Source organism: Capra hircus, chromosome 1 (assembly GCF_001704415.2).
Source record: "Capra hircus breed San Clemente chromosome 1, ASM170441v1, whole genome shotgun sequence".
NCBI lineage: Eukaryota > Metazoa > Chordata > Mammalia > Artiodactyla > Bovidae > Capra > Capra hircus.
In genome coordinates, this window is record NC_030808.1 from 154,243,286 (window position 1) to 154,255,904 (window position 12,619).

Sequence of the window (12,619 nt, forward strand, 5' to 3'; positions counted from 1 at the left end):
CAACTCTTTGCAACCCCATGAATCGCAGCATGCCAGGCCTCCTGGTCCACCACCAACTCCCAGAGTTCACTCAAACTCATGGCCATCGAATTGGTGATGCCATCCAGGCATCTCATTTTCTGTCATCCCCTTCTCCTCCTGCCCACAATCCCTCCCAGAATCAGATTCTTTTCCAATGAGTCAACTCTTTGCATCAGGTGGCCAAAGTATTGGAGTTTCAGCTTCAGCATCAGTCCTTCCAATGAACACCCAGGACTGATCTCCTTTAGGATGGACTGGTTGATCTCCTTGCAGTCCAAGACTCTCAAGAGTCTTCTCCAACACCACAGTTCAAAAGCATCAATTCTTCGATGCACAGCTTAATTCACACTCCAACTTTCACATCCATACATGACCACTGGAAAAACCATAGCCTTAACTAGCCGGACCTTTGTTGCCAAAGTAATGTCTCTGCTTTTGAATATGCCTTCTAGGTTGGTCATAACTTCCCTTCCAAGGAGTAAGCGTCTTTTAATTTCATGGCTGCAATCACCATCTGCAGTGACCTTGGAGCCCCCCAAAATAAAGTCTGTCACCGTTTCCACTGTTTCCCTATCTATTTGTCATGAAGTGATGGGACCAGATGTCACGATCTTCGTTTTCTGAATGTTGAGCTTTAAGCCAACTTTTTCACTCTTCTCTCTCACTTTCATCAAGAGGCTTTTTAGTTCCTCTTCACTTTCTGCCCTAAAGGTGGTGTCATCTGCATATCTGAAGTAAGTAAGTAAAGTCACTCAGTCGTGTCCGACTCTTTGTGACCCCGCGGACTGCAGGCCACCAGGTTCCTCAGTCCACGGGATTCTCAAGGCAAGAATACTGGAGTGGGTTGCCATTTCCTTCTCCAGGGGATCTTCCCAAGCCAGGGATCGAACCCGGGTCTCCCGCATTGGAGGCAGATGCTTTAACCTCTGAGCCACCAGGGAATCTGAGGTTAGTGATATTTCTCCTGGCAATCTTGATTCTGGCTTGTGCTTCTTCCAGCCCATTATTTCTCATCACGTACTCTGCATAGAAGTTAAATAAGCAGGGTGACAATGTACAGCCTTGATGTACTCCTTTTTCTATTTGAAATCAGTCTGTTCTTCCATGTCCAGTTCTAATTGTTGTTTCTGTCCTGCAAAAAGGTTCCTCAAGAGGCAGGTCAGGTGATCTGGTATTCCCATCTCTTTCAGAATTTTCCACAGTTTACTGAGATCCACACAGTCAAAGGCTTTGGCACAGTCAATAAAGCAGAAATAGATGTTTTTCTGAAACTCTCTTGCTTTTTCCGTGATCCAGCGGATGTTGGCAGTTTGATCTCTGGTTCCTCTGCCTTTTCTAAAAACAGCTTGAACATCTGGAAGTTCACGGTTCCTCTACTGCTGAAGCCTGGCTTGGAGAATTTTGAACATGACTTTACTAGCATGTGAGATGAGTACAACTGTGCGGTAGTTTGAGCATTCTTTGGCATTGCCTTTCTTTGGGATTGGAATGAAAACTGACCTTTTCCAGTCCTGTGGCCACTGCTGAGTTTTCCAAATTTGCTGGCATATTGAGTGCAGCACTTTTACAGCATCATCTTCCAGGATTTGAAACAGCTCAACTGGAATTCCATCACCTCCGCTAGCTTTGTTCGTAGTGATGCTTTCTAAGGCCCACTTGAGTTCACATTCCAAGATGTCTGGCTCTAGATGAGTGATCACACCATTGTGATTATCTGGGTCATGAAGATCTTTTTTGTACAGTGCTTCTGTGTATTCTTGCCACCTCTTCTTAATATCTTCTGCTTCTGTTAGTTCCAGACCGTTTCTGTCCTTTATTGAGCCCATCTTTGCATGAAATGTTCCCTCGGTATCTCTAATTTTGTTTAAGAGATCTCTAGTCTTTTCCATTCTGTTCTTTTCCTCTACTTCCTTGCATTGATCGCCAAGGAAGGCTTTCTTATCTCTTCTTGCTATTCTTTGGAACTCTGCATTCAGATACTTACATCTTTCCTTTTCTCCCTTGCTTTTCTCTTCTCTTCTTTTCACAGCATTTGTAAGGCCTCCTCAGACAGCCATTTTGCTTTTTTTTCCCATGGGGATGGTCTTAATCCCTGTTTCCTGTACAATGTCACGAACCTCCATCCGTAGTTCTTCAGGCAATCTATCAGATTTAGTCACTTGTTATAGACATTCTCTATCTCTGTTCCTTTTTTTATATGTCTTGAATTTTAAATTGTATTCTTTGATAAAATTTTCATCTCTGCTGAAATTAACTATCTGATTTTGCCTGCTGACAGGCTTTTCCAGTAAGTCCTTTAACATAAAATTCAGTTATTTAAATTTCCTTATGAGACTGTGCCAAGACTATGTGATAGTTGTGTCTGTTATTAGCCCTTTGTGTCTTGAATGGTATTTTTGAGGGGGCTAGGGGGTCCCATATCCCGCTTCAAACTCTTTTTATTTTCTTGTTGAAGTTCTTATGTTCACCGGTTATCAAGCTTATCAGTAGTAGAGATTAAGGTAGTTTTTATGCTTAGAAATGAGCACACACTTCCTTCTACTAGAACTTTTGCACAGGGGTTTGTGTTAACCTAATTAGGAGCTGAGCTAGGTATGAACTTTGTAGTTGCTGTGGTTATACTTGTGAGCAAGTATAAACTCTTATACAGAGCACATTGTGTTAGAGATGGCGAGTTTAGTTTGCTAAAGATTTTTTTTTTTCATTCTCACACTTGCCCCATTCTCAGCCTAAATTCCTCATGATCCAAAAACGTGTGTCTCTTGCAAGTTGCTTACTGCTTGACAGGCGTTACCCTGGAACCAGGGAGTGAACACTGGGGCAGAGGTTTCTTTCATCTTCTGATTAAGCCTTTGGTCTTCAGTGAGCACAGGGTCTCCAGCTCTCAGGGCAGTGTGTGTGTTTTGTTTCACTTCCTGCCTGCGCTGCACAGAATACGGAACTTCCCTCACCAGGGACCACACCCAGGCCCCTGCAGTGGCAGCACAGTCCTGACCACTGGACCAGCAGAGAAGCCCCCTATGCGTTCTCAGTGACCCTTCCCCTCACCTGGTATCATTTTGGTTCCGATACAGGCTCCTACCCTTCCTCTCAGGCTGAGGGTTATCTTTTCCCCTACTCCTAATCCCAGCCCGCAAAGGGATTCCAACTGTTCCTCAAGGCAACCGTAAGTATTGCAGGTCCCCCAACAGAATATGGTTTTGCTACATAAGAGAAAAGAGGGAGAAGAGTCCAGCTGAAGTTTATTGTGCCTCTTATTCAGTTCAGTTCAGTTCAGTCACTCAGTCATGTCCGACTCTTTGGAACCCCATGGACTGCAGCACACCAGGCTTCCCTGTATATCACCAACTCCCAGAGTCCACCCAAACCCATGTCCATTGAGTCGGTGATGCCATCCAACCATCTCATCCTCTGTCGTCCCTTTCTCCTCCCGCCTTCAATCTTTCCCAGCATCACGGTCTTTTCAAATGAGTTAGTTTTTCTCATCAGGTGGCCAAAATATTGAGCTTCAGTGCCTCTCAGGCTGCGGAATTTCCTACTACAGTTCTTTACCACAAGGGGAAATATTCTTTGATTGCCTGATGGGATTCTTGAAGAAAAATCTACACAATAGAGTGCAGAATTCTATCTTGATGCACGCCCCCCCCCCCCACCACCCAGCTTCAATTTTTCTCAACAGCACAACCTTGACCTCCACAACTCAACAATCATTTTAGCTTAACTCTTTCTATAGGAGTCTGCTGTATCTTGCCAAGTTGACACTTGTATCTTGCTTCCATCTGTAAGAGAAAGGTATTTGTCTCCCTCTAGCTTCTGTACCAGTTCATTCCCCTCCCACTTCAGTACTCACTGGGCTCAAGAAAAGCAGTGACCCTGCCATCAGTCCAGCTTTTTCCGGTTCTAAGTTTAGAAGTGATTTTTTCCAGCTTTCTACAATCCCGGTCAGAAAACAGAAATCACTATTCCTATTTAATTCTACGTTATGATTTTCAAAGCTTACCATCATAACTTTCCATTTAAGTTCACATATTCATCAAATGCCCACATGAGGCTTACTATATTGCAGGCAATGGGTCAGAGCTGATGCCTTCATTTGGCTGAAGTTCTTTTAGAACTAACAACCCCAAAAGATGTCCTTTTCATGATAGGGGACTAGAATGCAAAAGTAGGAAGTCAAGAAACACCTGGGGTAACAGGCAAATTTGGCCTTGGAATGCGGAATGAAGCAGGGCAAAGGCTAACAGAGTTTTGCCAAGAGAACGCAGTGGTCATAGCAAATACCCTCTTCCAACAACACAAGAGAAGACTCTACACATGGACATCACCAGATGGTCAACACCGAAATCAGATTGATTATATTCTTTGCAGACAAAGATGGAGAAGCTCTATACAGTAAGCAAAAACAAGACCAGGAGCTGACTGTGGCTCAGATCATGAACTCCTTATTGCCAAATTCAGACTTCAATTGAAGAAAGTAGGGAAAACTGCTAGACAGTGAAAGTGAGAAATAGATTTCAGGGCCTAGATCTGATAGATAGAGTGACTGATGAACTATGGAATGAGGTTAATGACATTGTACAGGAGACAGGGATCAAGACCATCCCTATAGAAAAGAAATGCAAAAAATAAAATGGCTGTCTGGGAGGCCTTACAAATAGCTATGAAAAGAAGAGAAGCAAAAAGCAAAGGAGAAAAGGAAAGATATAAGCATCTGAATGCAGAGTTTCAAAGAATAGCAAGGAGAGATAAGAAAGCCTTCTTCAGTGATCAAAGCAAGGAAGCAGAGGAAAACAACAGAATGGAAAAGACTAGAGATCTCTTAAACAAAATTAGAGATACTAAGGGACATTTCATGCAAAGATGGGCCCAATAAAGGACAGAAATGGTATGGACCTAACAGAAGCAAAAGATATTAAGAAGAGGTGGCAAGAATACATAGAAGAACTGTACAAAAAAGATCTTCACGACCCAGATAATCACAATGGTGTGATCACTCACTCATCTAGAGCCGGACATCTTGGAATGTGAAGTCAAGTGGGACTTAGAAACCATCACTACGAACAAAGCTAGTGGAGGTGATGGAATTCTAGTTGAGCTATCTCAAATCCTGAAAGATGATGCTGTGAAAGTGCTGCACTCAGTATGCCAGCAAATTTGGAAAACTCAGCAATGGCCATAGGACTGGAAAAGGTCAGTTTTCATTCCAATCCCAAAGAAAGGCAATGCCAAAGAATGCTCAAACGAACGCACAATTGTACTCATCTCACATGCTAGTAAAGTAATGCTCAAAATTCTCCAAGCCAGGCTTCAGCAATACGTGAACCGTGAACTTCCAGATGTTCAAGCTAGTTTTAGAAAAGGCAGAGGAACCAGAGATCAAATTGCAAACATCCGCTGGATCATGGAAAAAGCAAGAGAGTTCCAGAAAAACATCTATTTCTGCTTTATTGACTGTGCCAAAGCCTTTGACTGTGTGGATCACAATAAACTGTGGAAAATTCTGAAAGAGATAGGAATACCAGACCACCTGACCTGCCTCTTGAGGAACCTGTATGCAGGTCAGGAAGCAACAGTTAGAACTGGACATCGAACAACAAACTGGTTTCAAATAGGAAAAGGAGTACGTCAAGGCTGTATATTGTCACCCTACTTATTTAACTTTATGCAGAGTACATCATGAGAAACGCTTGGCAGGAAGAATCACAAGCTGGAATCAAGATTGCCAGGAGAAATATCATTAACCTCAGATATGCAGATGACACCACCCTTAGGGCAGAAAGTGAAGAGGAACTAAAAATCCTCTTGACGAAAGTGAAAGAGGAGAGTGAAAAAGTTGGCTTAAAGCTCAACATTCAGAAAACGAAGATCATGGCATCCGGTCCCATCACTTCATGGGAAATAGATGGGGAAATAGCGGACACAGTGTCAGACTTTATTTTGGGGGCTCCAAAATCACTGCAGATAAGTGACTGTAGCCATGAAATTAAAAGACGCTTACTCCTTGGAAGGAAAGTTATGACCAACCTAGACAGCATATTGAAAAGCAGAGACAGTACTTTGCCAACAAAGGTCCATCTAGTCAAGGCTATGGTTTTTCCAGTGGTCATGTATGGATGTGAGAGTTGGACTGTGAAGAAAGCTGAGCACTGAAGATTTGATGCTTTTGAACTGTGGTGCTGGAGAAGACTCTTGAGAGTCCCTTGGACTGCAAGGAGATCTAACCAGTCCATGCTGAAGGAAATCAGTCCTGGGATTTCTTTGGAAGGACTGACGCTAAAGCTGAAGCTCCAGTACTTTGGCCACCTCATGAGAAGGGTTGACTCACTGGAAAAGACTCTGATACTGGGAGGGATTGGGGGCAGGAGGAGAAGGGGACGATGGAGGATGAGATGGCTGGATGGCATCATCGACTCGATGCCATCAGTCTGGGTTAATTCCGGGAGTTGGTGATGGACAGGGAGGCCTGGCGTGCTGCAATTCATGGGGTCGCAAGAGTTGGACACGACTGAGCGACTGAACTGAACTGAACTAAGTGAAGCAGCTAACTAATGTCTGCCATACCAAATGTCTCACGAAGACAAGCTGACCAAATTTCTAACCTTAAGATCATGATTGGGCTTCCCTGGTAGCTCAGCTGGTAAAGAATCCCCCTTCAATGCAGGAGACCCCAGTTCAATTCCTGGGACGGGAAACTCCCCGAGAAGGCATAGGCTATCAACTCCAGTATTCTCAGGCTTCCCTGGTGGCTCAGATGGTAAAGAATTCACCTGCAACATGGGAAACCTGGGTTTGATCTCTGGCTTGGAACGATCCCATGGAGGAGGGCTTGGCAACTGACTCCAGTATTCCTCCCTGGAGAATCCCCAAGGACAGGGGAACATGGCAGGCTCGTCCACGGGGTCACAAAGAGTTGGATCAACTGAGCAACTAAGCACAGAGAAGTTCATGATTATATTTATGTGTAGCTAGCACCAAATAAACATTGCAGTTTAATCCAAACAATTTAAAAGACACTGTGTGGTGCTCTAGAGAATATGCATAAAACTTTATCTCTTAAGTCTGCACTGAAAGTCGCATTACCTGTGCTTAAGGAGAATGTTAAGGCATGGGAACGTGACTCAGGATCACTATTTATGGGTAAGACACAGATGAACTGAAGGCTCAATGCCTTTGAAAAATAGAGTTTTCCTTGCAAAAGTAACCCTACAAATTTACAGCAGACCATGACAGGATAAAAACATCTGGTAGGGCACACTGATCATATCACATTATGTGACGGGACTGTACTGCATGGAATTGAGGGCAACCGTGATGGAATGTGGTGTACTCGTATCTGCGCCTCTACCACTCTGGTGGTAAGCACTGTCTTAAACCCTAGGGGCTACATTTTCAGTACATCAGGTTTTACTGGAGACAGATACGTCAAGCCAATTCTGTTCATATAAGAAATTACGTGTATATAAGCCAATTAATGACTATGTTCTATGTGGAGCCAAAAAAAGAAATATGTGAGGAGAATCAGATATGAGTGAGATTTTAACCACTATTGTCTCTATTTGTAAGAGTTCCTCAGAAGTCAAGGTTTCAGAACATCAGTTGATAAGGAAATATCACAGTTTTATAAACGGAGATCAGACGCTAATTTTAACGGCCTCAAAGATTTCTAACTGGATACATGCGTCTCTCCACATCTCTAGAGATAACTGCAGAGAACACTATGACTGAAACAACTGCTCCTTCTGCAGCTAGTGCTCACATGGTTATCACTAATGTTTATCAATTTGCATTTCCAGCTGACCTTCCTTGTCAAAGCTTAACTTATTGTCTAGGTATTCCAGGTCCATTAGTGACATTACAGCCAGGCTCCTAATCCGGTCACCCAGTCACTCTGCCTCTCTAATACGACCATTTCTACTATGTGATCTGTTTTACACAGATTTATAATCTGACTCTTGAAAAGTAACATTTTCAGTTTTTCTTTTTTAGTTCTCAGTGCATATGTCCTACAATTTCATTTCACTTCTACACTCAGAAAAGATAAAAGACGAGGGACTGCTGGAACACTACTTGAATATCTGACTCATACGGCTATGACATCTAAAGAAGACAATACTACACAGAAACACTGGTAATGATGTAATAATAAAAGTCAGCTTCAATCTAAGAGTCAGTCAAAGAGATTACTGTACTAGCACATGTATGATTCAATCTTTGGATTAAAAGAGCACTATAACTTTGAGTTATAAAAAGCTCTGAGAACTGGAAACAGAAATACAGTCTAGGATAGATTATTCAGACTAATATAGAAGCCTTGGCATGAATAATGAGAGAACTGTGGTTGATCCACAGAACAGTTGGATTATGAACCAGAATATGCAAATCAGATAACTATTTATGATAATTATTAAATGTCAACTTGCAAATAAAGCACAGAAAATAACATTCTACAGTAGGTTGATTCAAGCACAGTACAGGACAAGGCTGTATAATTAGAAGTATATGTACTTTATGGCATGTATCACTCTGAGGCATGTTAATACCAAAGGAAGAATGCAAGCACAGTTTAAGTTCATTTTCAGTTAGATAACTGTCCATGGTTTCTTTACACATATGTACACACGCATGAGGGCGTGCATGTGCGCGCACACACACACACACAGCTCAGTCTGGTTGGAAGTCTCCCTTTATTTCCAACAGGCTTTGTTAACTATATTTTTTAAAATGTATTTACCATGGGCTTCTCTCAAATCCCAGGAATAGACATTTTCACTCTGTTAACTCTGTACTGGGAAGGTGCTGAGTCGTGCTGATTTACTGTCTCTAGCATTTGAAACCTGTTTGCACCATTCCTCATTTGAAAAACCACCACACTCTTTCCCTGGCTTTGTAACTCAGCCCATACTTCTCTGAGGATCTGATACATCCATTTTCTGCATGAATAGTTCTAGAAACAGCTATCAGAATAATCTTCATGTAAATAATTACGTTTGTCAAGGTAAGATGTAAGCCAACGGCTTGCAGTGCTCTCTGTTTGTATGTGTGTTATTTTACCTGATGACTAATTCAAGCCTGAACTCCCAACCAAAGACTCAAAGGTCCCTGTGAAGTGCTCTCCTATCTGCCTCACTCCATGTTCTATAAGAGACTTTGGTTTTCATCGCCCCTCATTCTATACTGTTCTTCAATTTGTCCTAACTATGCTTTGAATTTCTCCTTTATTGATTCCACTCTTTACTGCTTCTAACAGATATTTCACTTCAGCTATCATTCACGTGCTAGTAGGTTATGCTCAAAATCCTTCAAGCCAGGCTTCAGCAGTATGGGAACTGAGAACTTTCAGATGCACAAGCTGGGTTTAGAAAAGGCAAAGGCACCAGAGATCAAGTTGCCAACATTTGCTGGATCATAGAGAAAGCAAGGCAATTCCAGAAATACATCTGTTTCTGCTTCATTGACTATGTTAAAGCCTTTGACCATGTGGATAACAAACTATGGAAAATTCTTAAAGAGATGGGAATACAAGACCACATTACCTGCCTCCTGAGAAACGGGTATGCAACTGAAGAAGCAACGTTAGAACCGGACATGGAACAACAGACTGGTTCAAAATCGGGAAAGGGGTGTGTCAAAGCTGTATATTGTCACCCTGCTTATTTAACTTCTATGCAGAGTACATCATGAGAAACACTGGGCTGCATCAGTCATAAATAAGAATCAAGATTGCTGGGAGAAATATTAACAACAGATATGCAGATGATACTACTCTAATGGCAGAAAGCAAAGAGGAATCTTCACTTTCTCAAGGAAGGGCCTCTTGATGAGGATGAAAGAGGAGAATAAAAAAGCTAGCTGAAAACGCAACATTCAAAAAGACTATGATCATAGCATCCAGCCTCATCACTTATGGCAAACAGAAGGGGAAAAAGTGGAAGCAGTGACAGATTCTAAGAGTCTTGTAGGGATTTGAGTATTGGACCATAAAAAAAGGATGAGTGCTGATGAACTGATGCTTTTAAACTGTGGTGCCAGAGGAGACTCTTTACAGTCCCTTGGACAGCAAGAAGATCAAACCAGTCAATGCTAGAGGAGATCAACTGTGAATATTCATTGGAAAGACTGATGCTGAAGCAGAAACCCCATACTCTGTCCACCTGATGCAAACAGCCAACTCAGTGGAAAAGACCCTGATGCTGAGAAAGACTGAAAGCAAAGAAGACAGTGGCAGGGGATGCGGTGGTTAGATAGTGTCACCAACTCAATGGCCATGAACTTGAGCAAACTGCGGGCAACAGTGGAGGACACAGGGAACTACCGTGCTGCAGTCCCTGCGGAAGCAGAGTCAGACACGACAGCCCCAAACAGCAACGAGCGGAATGCTTCCACTATTTCAAAAAAATTTAAATCAACAGAAGGGTATTTTGTGACACATGAAAATTATATGCTATTCAATGTTTGGTCATGCTAAATACAGCTTCATTGGAACGCACCATACCCATTCTTCCACATGTTTTCCGTGGATGCTTTCAGATGACAAGGACTAAGCTGAGTAGATACTGCAGACCGAATGGCCTGTGATTCCTAAGACAGTCGTTTTCTGGGCATCCCCAGAGAAAACCTGGCCAGCCCTGCTCTAGGCCAGGGCTTCCCTGGTGGCTCGGGTGGGAAAGGTCCACCTGCAGCGCGGGAGGCCCAGGGTCAATCCCTGGGTCGGGAAGATCCCCTGGAGAAGGGAAATGGCGCCCCACCCCAGTGTTCCTGAGAAACCTCACCAGCAGAAGGTAAGGGTGTTACAGGAGATAATGAAACGGCTTCCCTGGTTGCAGCTAAGAACACTTCTTCTCTGATGCTCCAAGGGTACCTTTCTGTGAGGCGGTGGGCGGTGGCTGAAAAGATCCCATCTGTGAATCAACAGAGAGAAAGAAAGCAGGTGGGGAACAAAACTTGGCTGCTCACTTTTAACTCATTCTTCATCTGAAGGAAAAGGAACTGACTCCCTCCACACTCCAATCCACCACACACACACACACACACACACACACACACACACACACACTTGCACTTTATAGACATGTACACACTGACACCCAGCCTCCTGCCACGGCAAACAGGAGGATATGCCGTGTCCTCCAAACAGATTTGAGAGGCTTATTACCAGAAAGTGAGAACTAATTCAAGAAACAATGAGTCCTACTGTGTAACCAATGAGAGCAAAAAGAACTCGGGATCAAATTCACCCAAATTCAAGCCTTTGCTTTTGGCGGCAACTTTCTAGTGTACAGCTGGTAAATGCCAAACAAAGTCAATTAGGGAGGACAATTCCTGGAAGAATTATGTTTTTAAGCAAATTCCTTCTAGTCCATTAAGAGATGATGCTACTTTAACTTTTGCATTCCAGTCCCCTATAATGAAAAGGACATCTTTTGGGGGTGTTAGTTCTAAAAGGTCTTGTAGGTCAGGTCTTCATAAAACCATTCAACTTCAGCTTCTTCAGCATTACTGGTTGGGGCATAGACTTGGATAACTGTGATATTGAATGGTTTGCCTTGGAGATGAACAGAGATCATTCTGTCATTTTTGAGACTGCACCCAAGTACTGCATTTCGGACTCTTTTGTTGACCATGATGGCCACTCCATTTCTTCTGAGGGATTCCTGCTCGCAGTAGTAGATATAATGGTCATCTGAGTTAAATTCACCCATTCCAGTCCATTTTAGTTCGCTGATTCCTAGAATGACAATGTTCACCCTTGCCATCTCTTGTTTGACCGCTTCCAATTTGCCCTGATTCATGGACCTGACATTCCAGGTTCCTATGCAATATTGCTCTTTACAGCATCAGATCTTGCTTCTATCACCAGTCACATCCACAACTGGGTATTGTTTTTGCTTTGGCTCCATCCCTTCGGTCTTTCTGTATTTATTTCTCCTCTGATCTGCAGTATCATATTGGGCACCTAATGACCTGGAGAGTTCCTCTTTTGGTATCCTATCATATTGCCTTTTCCTATTGTTCATGGGGTTCTCAAGGCAAGAATACTGAAGTGGCTTCCCATTCCCTTCTCCAGTGGACTACACATGATGAAAGTGAAAGTGGAAAGTGAAAAAGTTGGCCTAAAGCTCAACATTCAGAAAACAAAGATCATGGCATCTGGTCCCATCACTTCATGGGAAACAGATGGGGAAACAGTGGAAACAGTGTCAGACTTTATCTTTTTGGGCTCCAGAATCACTGCAGATGGTGATTGCAGCCATGAAATTAAAAGATGCTTACTCCTTGGAAGATAAGTTATGACCAACCTAGATAGCATATTCAAAAGCAGAGACATTACTTTGCCGACTAAGGTCCGTCTAGTCAAGGCTATGGTTTTTCTTGTGGTCATGTATGGATGTGAGAGTTGAACTGTGAAGAAGGCTGAGCGCCGAAGAATTGATGCTTTTGACCTGTGGTGTTGGAGAAGACTCTTGAGAGTCCCTTGGACTGCAAGGAGATCTAACCAGTCCATTCTGAAGGAGATCAACCCTGGGATTTCTTTGAAGGGAATGACGCTAAAGCTGAAACTCCAGTACTTTGGCCACCTCATGTGAAGAGTTGACTCATT

General features: G+C 42.9%; 1 protein-coding gene and 1 non-coding gene across 4 annotated transcripts in view; both read right to left on the reverse strand.

Moving 5' to 3' along the window:
- Positions 1 to 12,619, reverse strand: part of TBC1D5 (TBC1 domain family member 5) — a 588,062-nt gene that overhangs the window by 306,727 nt on the left and 268,716 nt on the right. The window lies entirely within an intron of this gene.
- Positions 891 to 962, reverse strand: TRNAW-CCA. The gene has a single exon. It is a non-coding gene; the product is annotated as a tRNA-Trp (tRNA).